Source organism: Varroa destructor, unplaced genomic scaffold (genome assembly GCF_002443255.2).
Source record: "Varroa destructor unplaced genomic scaffold, Vdes_3.0 BEIS01000002.1, whole genome shotgun sequence".
In the NCBI taxonomy this organism is placed as follows: Eukaryota; Metazoa; Arthropoda; class Arachnida; order Mesostigmata; family Varroidae; genus Varroa; species Varroa destructor.
Genome location: NW_019211455.1, coordinates 20,863,308 through 20,872,709, shown reverse-complemented (window position 1 = coordinate 20,872,709; position 9,402 = coordinate 20,863,308). Strand labels below are relative to the sequence as shown.

Genomic DNA, 9,402 nt, shown 5'->3' with positions numbered 1-9,402 from the left:
GCTTGACCATCCTCGGCACTTGGTACCACAGCAGATATAATAAAAATGTGTAAGAACTGTTAAAGCATGTACCACAAACTGACTATGAATCTCTGAGTCTTCCTTCTATCTCTAAATGAGTCCAGATGTGATGTCTATTCTTTTGTGCAGCGGCTCTCATCAGATATGGGTTCTTCGTCTTGTACGACCTTCAGCTGTTAGGCATTACTTCACCATGTACATCCAGTTCTATGCTGTTGTGCATGTGACCAGTGCCTCTTTTCCAGGGCCTTTCCCCATATAGAACACCAGTAATATATTGTTCTACTAAATGCATCATCTACAATTATCACACTTATGTTAGTTTTCTGTAACCTTTTTATTGTTGCTTTTGTCGTTCATTGAGTCCCGTCGGGCTTTTCGGATGAAAAGAGAAAAAAAAGACTTTCTAATTTTCCGTTGACCAGCCCCGTCATTGGCTGAATTAAGTAAGACGGCGTGCTTTTATTCTAATATAGTTTTCGTTCTGTTCTGGCCGACTTCTCTTGATATGGCTACCTGGTAGCGAAAAAAGCAGTAGTAGCATTAAGGGCTGGATGTCCTATGTGCCAGCGTCGAAGACCTGATGCGAGCACTCGAAATGCTGGACTAGCTTATGTGCATTATGCGTGTTGTCCTAAAGCAAGACGAGACGTGAAAACGCAATACGAATGTGGGCTAACTCGAGAAAGGACGCTGATTTAAAAAGAGAACAGGCATCTTCGAAGCTGTGACGACGATTCAACGTTGCGGGTTGAGCGTTCTTCAACGATGATGGCTGAAATGAAAAAATGCTAGTTAGTCAGCTGCTCTGCTAATCGCACTAAGCAATAGGGCGAAGACGCTAGCTAATTAGCGACAGGTGGCGCACCTCAGATCGAGAAAGAAGATTGTGATTCCGTCTTATCAGAGTTAATATAGGGAAAACGAGCTAAATCAGTCAGTTTGGTCACGAAATAGGTAAATGTAACGCTTTGACAGCTGAAACTGCACCTGCATCACTTTCGATGACTGCATTTTACATGAGTTCCAAAAGGAAATACCGAACATGACATTGTTCTAGGGATATGCTGTTCCAGTTATATCCAAGGCGAACTACTCCTTCCGCTTACTGTTAATTCCGTTTAATGGTACAATCAAGGAAATATTAGGATATGGCTGTAGAAAGTGTGTACAGTCAAATAGATTAAAACAAATTGTTTTTTGACTTTTCTACATATTAAAACGAAACTAATTTCATCTTATATTATAGCTAGCTTCATTTCTCTTGTAGGGGCTAATCAATTTGCCGGTATTACTTAAAGAAGAGTTGTCTTATGTGTGAGCGTGTTAGGGTGACTCGTGTGCCGCCATAGTTATCCTATTGTTTATTTTTCCTGTTCTGCTGCCGCTAAAGTATGTAGTGAAGCAGGTTTTGCTCATATCGATTTTGCCAATTTGAATCACCGACGCTGTTTCGGCGAATCGGCCGAAAGCGCTCCTTTTTATTGGTTTCATCCTACTGCCTTTCCACGAGACGGGTACAGAAGATTGCATTTCCGTATAACGCTGCTTCTGTTACATCTTTATGGCTAAATATAGGTCAACGGGCGGGTGAATGGCTGGCTGGCCGGCAAGGAAATAACAAATCCGGAGTAAAGCGGATTAGAGGCCAACGATGGGATTGCTTACAAAGCAAAATCGTATCATAAAATAACCAAACAAAGACAACTATATTTCTATCGTTATCCGTCGTACAAGAACCGTTGGTATCGTCAAGGACCGTCCCAGGAAGAAACATTTGTGAAGATTGAGGAGAACTACTCTAACAAGTAAACGCCTACGAAATACTGTTGCGGTACTTAATACGATGATGTTACATTTGTATCGTCCTTGAAATCCGACGTGGCGGACATAACTAATCAGTTTGCATTTACGCATACGCCTCCAGCTGACCCCAGGGTTTCTCTCAACTCATCTCACTTCCTGTATGGCTTTTGCTTTTGGCGTCTGTTTTGCGTTTTCGATCCGCTTTTGTGCACGTGTGTTTTTCAACTTGAAGAAAATAAATATCCATGCCAGATCAGTTAGTATACTTTTTTTACGAAGGAACTATACGTTATTGTCGCGTCTGTTTAATTTGCTGTGTATTACGATTGACAACAAAACACAAATCGATGGCCTCGGAAGGTGTTATCACTTCCAGTGGGAAATTCCAAATAACAATAGCGTGGGGTAGTCTAGGCAATGCAAAGTTTTCTTATTCCTCTTTGCTCTTTAATTTGCTTAATAAGCCATGATACTCGTTACTATCATTAGATTTAGAGCCAAAGGTACTGCTGATAATTAACTAGCGACCATCTGTACCCTACGCTATAGGCTACAATACATTCGAGAGCAGCTAGAAAAGCAATGCCACTGGTCAATTATTGCGCACTAGTTGGCTTGTCCTTAAGGCCGTGTTATGGCAGTAACTGAGTGTCGTCAATGGCCAATACTTAATTGCATTACAAATATTACGTTACGAATGAGCGTTGTAGCTCGCCAAGCAGCAGGCGTGCTACTGAGGGTTGGGTCGACCGCTAGAGACGAATTAGCTTCGATGCTGTGGCCATCAGGACAGCGATAGATCTGGCATGCCAGTTAGGCATCGGCGACTGTGTACCGCCAATTCGGGGGTGGACGCCTAGAGAGAAACTTTGCCTATTCATCTGCGCTCTTCTGGTCAATACGTATTTACGTCATTTCCACACTCGGTTTGTTCTGCGAAATGTAGCGACTAGCTGCATGATGACGATGGTCTAACTTGTTAGAAGAGCAAACTACCTGTGCGCTCTCGTAGTCAAGATGGCGTAGCTGTGAGGGAAAACTTAGGTCGGGCGCTCCATCATCGATATGTCATTATCGCACGAAAAACAGGGCACAACGAAATGGCACCGCAGAAGGCGAAATATGTTTGTTCTGTAAGCACAACTGTTTATAGAAGTGTCGGTGAGGGAAGGGGATGGCAATATCGATAACTTATTTCGCTTACGTGGCGCGTGGATAGATACAACTGTTCGATGAATATACCGGTTGACAATGCGCAAATACGGAGTTCTTCTTTTTTCCGTTAGCCAAATATCGACGAGCTGACCTAAAAACATACCGTCAAGCAAAAACCATATCGTTAGCAGTGGTCCGCTAACAAACCGTTCGCCGGCCTAACGCCACGCTTACCTAGCTGGATAGAATATCGAACAACAGATACTAAAGCTACGCTCGTTTCTTGCGATTATTTAGCCAGGTTGCCTTCTCCAGATCTATATGGCTATACCAATAAGGTTCATGGGCATCTTATAATGAAATTTACCTAAAATCACGGCAAATACTTTGGATACTAAAATCAAAGGACCGTTTGATATTAAATGCTATGTTTGCACTCGTTGTTACTAAAATACATGGCAATACAGTTTTTTTTTGCTTTAAACGAACTTCAAAATTGGCACAAAGTGTAATTGTCTGTGACGTTCAGTAAACGCAACGCTTATGAGAAAAAAAAAAAAAGAAGAAAATTCAATTCCCTTTCATTTAAATGAAAAGGAACTGTAAAACGCTAAAGCACGCTTCTTTGGCGTCATTTTAAAAACCGCTAGAAACCAGCCGTCCGTTACAGGTGGGACTGTTTTTACGTTACACGGGTAGCATCAAATTATCTAAAATTATTATCAGTCATAATAATAACATCTACAACTTCTGGTACTAGTATCACGATTGCATCAAAGGAATCTGCTTTACAAATCGCGCCGTCTCAAAACATAGAACCGATGATGGCTGAATTGAAAGTTGTTACTGACGAGATTTCCGTTGGATAGGTAACGCTTGTTTATCTATACTAGATAAGTTTCTTGTTGTCCGTTTATTGATTCCTCAATCAGCAGCTTAGGGCTAAAGTAACGTTTACATGTCCTGTTTATTTGGCGGAAGGTATAGCCAGGGGAAGAACATTTACAACGGCCTTGCTTAACTAAGTCCTCTGCTGCAGCTTCTTACGAGACCTTAACAGGAACGACCAGGCTGGCCCGAGTGCCTTCGGTCCGCATAGCAACCCTTTCTCCGACCGACCAAAGGACCGACCGATCGAAGCACCTTCAGGTGCGCTTGCATGGACGCTATACCGTCGCCATTTATGCTAGCGTTCTCCGCTTGGGCACTGTCCAACAGGTAACAACCGACTTGCCGATATGCTCTTATTTATTCTTGCCGTTTTTGGCTCAACTTTAAGACCACCAGTACTACCAAGCAGCCGGCATTAGCTTTATTAACAGTAAGCGGCAGCAAGATTTATACCGGCGAGTTTTTTCATACACTGCCATGGCTTACGAGTGCGAAGGTGGGTACAGCAGCTGGCGGAACAAAAAAAAGCAGCATTGACGACATATAGCCTTCCATAGGCCGTAACCAGTTAGCAGTGCTTCATGTAGCGGGTGGCCGTTGTCCTGACGTTGGTACTAGGTGAGCTCAACACGAATGATCAGCAGAAATAAAGGGAGGACCCGTCTTGCGCCTGAGCTTTTACCTTGGGCCAGCCCGCTCGGGAGCCCTGCGAAGCAGAAATTGACAGCCAACGGCATGTGACCTGCATTTTAGCTTGGAAGGAGCCGATTCGGGTTGGGTCAACCGAACCTGTCGGATGAACATGCTCTTGCTGCTATTGCTGTTACAGGCCAAATTGAACGAACTGTTTGAGCTGCATCCTTACTCATCTCACATTACACATCGGCTGCTGTTACATGGCTGCAAGAGTGTCAAAAGAAGTACTGCTGGTACTGCAAGTCTTATAGTAATAGGCGCAGTGATACACCCCATGTATCTATGCGAAGGAAAATGTAATTTACAAGCAGCTCGTCTCTATTACAACACCGTAAGTAGTGGGCCAGCGGGTGGAGCAACATAAGAAGTAATAAGCAATTCTCATGACAGATTCCTGCAGCTGTTTCTCGTCTTCGCCTCGATGGTATAAAATAACCCATATATCATTATCGACCACATATTATCTGTAATAAAATATAATTACTTGCCATAAATGCTAAATGGAATAAAATATATAGTTTATTGTCGACTAAAATAAGGTGTGAGCATTGCCGCTTTTTTCGTAAGTGTCAAAGTTACTTTTTTGTTACTCCAGTGTTACGTAATCGTATTGAGTAACCCGCGTATAAACGTTGTCAGTAAATATGTAGCGGGGAGTATATAATGGCGTTGTGGTGTAAACAGCTTTTTGTTCACGTTAAATGAGATAATGAGCAGATGTGTGAATTTCGGTTATGACTTTTGATATTGCAATATGTGATATTGAAATTGGACCTTTTTCTAGATATAGGACCACGATGCTTTGATTTCCACTTGCAGTACAGCGCAGACCATGGAAAAATGTGGTAAAGACAATCTATATATATATATATTTCTGCCTACAGTCATATACTTATATAGCCTGCGCTTAGATGTATTCTTTGGTGGAATCAAAACTATCCGTATTTCAGAATCATCATCCTATGGGGGTAGCCAATGTTGTCGTAAATATGTCAACGAAATATGGCCAGACTTACCCAGACGATGCGCGCTGCGCAAGACTATAGCTTCGAAGGAATGATGTACCTAAGCGCCTGGGTTCATGTTGAGCAGTATGGGTGAAGATCTCATAAGTACACGATTTTTTAATCAAATCAATCTGAAAGTTAAATAAACACTTATCGTAAGCATACTTGAAATAAACGAATTATAGAAAAGTGTTTGACCACACAATTTACGGAGTATGCGAACGATCATTGGAAGCTGAGTGATAACCAATGTTTTATTCAGAGAAAAAAGCTTGTTACCTAGGGCTCTTCAGCGGAGTCTGAATATCTAGATACAATTAGGGTCACGTTGATACCTATAATCATACATTTGATTTGGTGGGACAAGATATGCTTTTGGAAAATTTAATGAACCCGTTTATTGTCTTCTTAAATCATGTATATATATGTGAGTTCCGAAAGGGACGTACATTAGGAACAGGTATTTCGTGAATATGGTATGAAATAACGGCAAGGTGCAAGGCTAAATAATTTCAGATATTGCAAAAAGCACTTGCTAACACAAAAAGATCATTAAAACTGCTAGCTATGTTGCAATGTTTGTCAAGTTTGTCTAGCTCAATTCGATAAGAAATTACTTCAAAAGTTATTTGACCATTTAGGGCACGTTGATTGCCTGGTGAAATAACCTCTAAACTTAATCATAATGACGATGTACGGACCTTTGCACATAATAAATATTATTCTATATATTTACAAAAAAAAACATTCAAAAAGCATATCTTGTATAAATAATCGCAATATGGTGAGATCTTGTATGTGCAAGTGAAAGATCTTGCATTTCTTTTATTTCCCAGCCCTTGAAGACCGTCCGGAATCAGGTTTGGCCTTGACAAGTAATCTAGGATCACAAAACGGATTACAATTCTTCTAAACGAGGTTCCGTTTTCGATTGTTTCCTGCGTCTACAGTATTTAATATAATTGGTGTGCACCTAGTTCTACATTGGAACTTGAACTGAATAAAAATGTGTTCCAATCTCGTCAATCAGCAAATTAAGTTGTAACTTAAGTTGTTCTAAAGACTTTCGTTCGTAATTTGAAAAATGAAGTGAAAGCACCGATTGATTAAGTTGATATTTTTCAGGAACACTACACTTGAAACTTCGCATAATTTTTACATATAATTGCGACTTATGACTGAATGATCTTGCGCCTCGCTGGACTTGTGTAGCAGTACAATAGCTTGAAGATGAACGATAAACGACAGCGTTGTTTCCATTGCGTCAATATCTATTTTGAACTGCTTAAAGTGGTTCATAATGTTTAAGTGTAGATTCTTAGTAATTCACTTAGGAGGCGGTATACAATATTAAAAAAGAAATCGCGAAGTTTTAAAATTGGTTATTGCCTGACTTTTTATTCTGCTACATCTTCGAGCTTTAACAAGTGCTACAGTATTCAATATCCCTTGAGGCACATCGCAGATCGAATCCTCAAGTCATGTGAGGACAAAGCTAGCAGACCTTCATTTTCCTCGCTGACTTTTGCCAATGAAATCGTTAGGTGCGCACTAACGTTCTTTATTGAGCGATATCATGAAGCAGGGGGAAATTTAGCTCCATTGTAGAACGAGATTTAAATTAAAGTGGCCTTGCACAGTGGCTGAAGCAGACCTAGATTTAACGGGATAAAAAATCAAATACTGAAGTACGTAGATTGGTTTTCTTGGCCCGCTCGCTCGCTCACCCGATCATGTCGTTCGTCGTGCGGCTGTCATCAACCCTCAAGAGGAAGCGAGACCAGACCTCTGAACGTTTTTGATGTCGGCTTTAAGTATCACCAGGCCTGCCGACCATCTATCTCAAAGTCTACGACTTACGGGGCGCGTGCCCCGCACTGCTGGGCGTATGCGTGGGCAAAACTTTTACTAAGCCGTGGCAATCGACGGGCAGAATGCTGCTGCTGTTTTTAATTATAGAGATCGTACTGATGATGACTATGCGAAAAGAAGTGCAACTGGGGAAAAACGCGAGATGAAGACAAGGAGCTAAGGGGTAAGGCGAAAGTAAATACTTGACGACGACCACCTAAGCTCCAGACCCGGTCCTGTGCGTAGGAGTCGAGCACAAAGACAGAAAGTAAGGGACATTAAGCAAACCGTGAAACATGAATGACCTGTATAAAGGCAGCGTGGTTCAGCTAAAAAGGAACGAGGATAATGGCAACAGTCGCAAAAACCGTAGACATGCCAAAAAAGTACAGTACAGCAACACCCATGATATAAAAACATTTTGGTAAAGGTGCATTATGCGCAACATCTTAGCTAGAGAAACTATCGTATTCTATTTACATTTAGAAACGGTCCAGCTCGCTGGCTTGCAGAGACTTCGACTTATGTCAGGTCTCACAAACTGCGCCCCGTATATCGTCTTTTCCGCGTTGTTACACACGGCTGATCCTGTTGTCTATGCCCCGATAAGCGATCGCATGAATACGTTAATAGTACTGCTTGACGAACCACACATGCGGTTTCTATTTGATTTTCTCAATATTGCAGATAAATGTTAGAAATATAAATAAATTCAGACTGTTTCTGGGCTTCGGAAGAAGTTTGAATTTTTAACATTTTCAAGATGAAGAACTGCAAGTAACGCTGGACGAATATTTTGGTCATCAGTTGAGAGTGATTCAGCCAGCGCTTTCGAATCGTGTACATATTATGTAAGAGGAAACATTTAAAGAAAGAACTGTATTCTGAATAAATTATTACAAGTCCCAGAATCCCATCCTTACTTCAACATATCATGAATAGACCAAGAACAACCAGCCGAACCCTATGCAACAGGAATAAAATTTCCTCTGCGTTCCGTAAGATATAGGAAAAATTATGTATTTAAAACTTATAGGACATCAGAAAGCTTTTAATGTAGGAATTAAGCCAAAGAACTCAATCCAAAATAGCATACCCATTGTCGGTCGAAGAGTCAATCACGTTGGGTGCTTCAAAGTGAAAAAAATTAGCCTCCACTATGTAAGCCTGAAGAGGCTAGAGTTCTATCACGAGAAAATCTGCTAGGTAGTTGACAGAAAAGCAAAAAGCTATTAACTATAACGGCCATTAAGTCGAAGGCTGAAATATTCGCACGATTATGGTTAATTAAGTATAGATCAAAATTATAAGAGCTTATTTGCACACCTAAATATACCTACATAGAGGAAAGTTTTGTTCTAAAACAGCAGAACAAATAAGCACTCAAGAGCTGACGCTTTATTCCATTTAGGTCTGGGAGGTCTACTTTCCTATATAGGTCATACAAATTAAAGAACATAGTATTCGTGGTAATTTTCCCCGCGACGCTGTCTATAAAAATAAAGGATAGGTTTAGGCTAGACGGATTTTTGTTTCTTCGACGCACAAGGTTCTTTTTCAATAATAATATTAATGGACCATGTCTGGTTTTTATGTGCTGTGTATTAGTCTTGTATGTTATAAGCGCCAAACAAATAACTTCAATGAGCTTATACTTCTATATATTCAGGTAAATTACTACTACGTGAACCTCAACTATCGAATAAGGTAACTAAAACCTAATCTGTACTGATCATTCTAAATGTTCGCTCTGTGCCAAGACGCTAAATACAGATATCAATTCTATTGATATCGAGCTGCTATACGCGCTCCTTATAGTTCTCCTACACCTTCCTTCTCGTGGCATATTTTTCCTTTAGGTTGTATTGACAAGGACTCTCCAATTCGATTAACATCTATCCTTGCAGTGAAAGCAATACATATATTAAAGCATCCTATATCGTTTTGGGTAGACAAAAAAAGAGGAAATTATTTT

The 9,402-nt window shown here is 40.7% G+C and overlaps 1 long non-coding RNA gene across 1 annotated transcript; it reads right to left on the bottom strand.

The window, feature by feature from the left end:
- Positions 1-393: 393 nt before the first annotated feature.
- Positions 394-8,789, bottom strand: LOC147757498 (uncharacterized). Its single transcript, XR_015321985.1, has 4 exons — positions 8,524-8,789; positions 5,586-5,707; positions 3,032-3,133; positions 394-796 (listed from the first exon to the last, which is right to left on the bottom strand). It is a non-coding gene; the product is annotated as an uncharacterized LOC147757498 (long non-coding RNA).
- Positions 8,790-9,402: the final 613 nt, after the last annotated feature.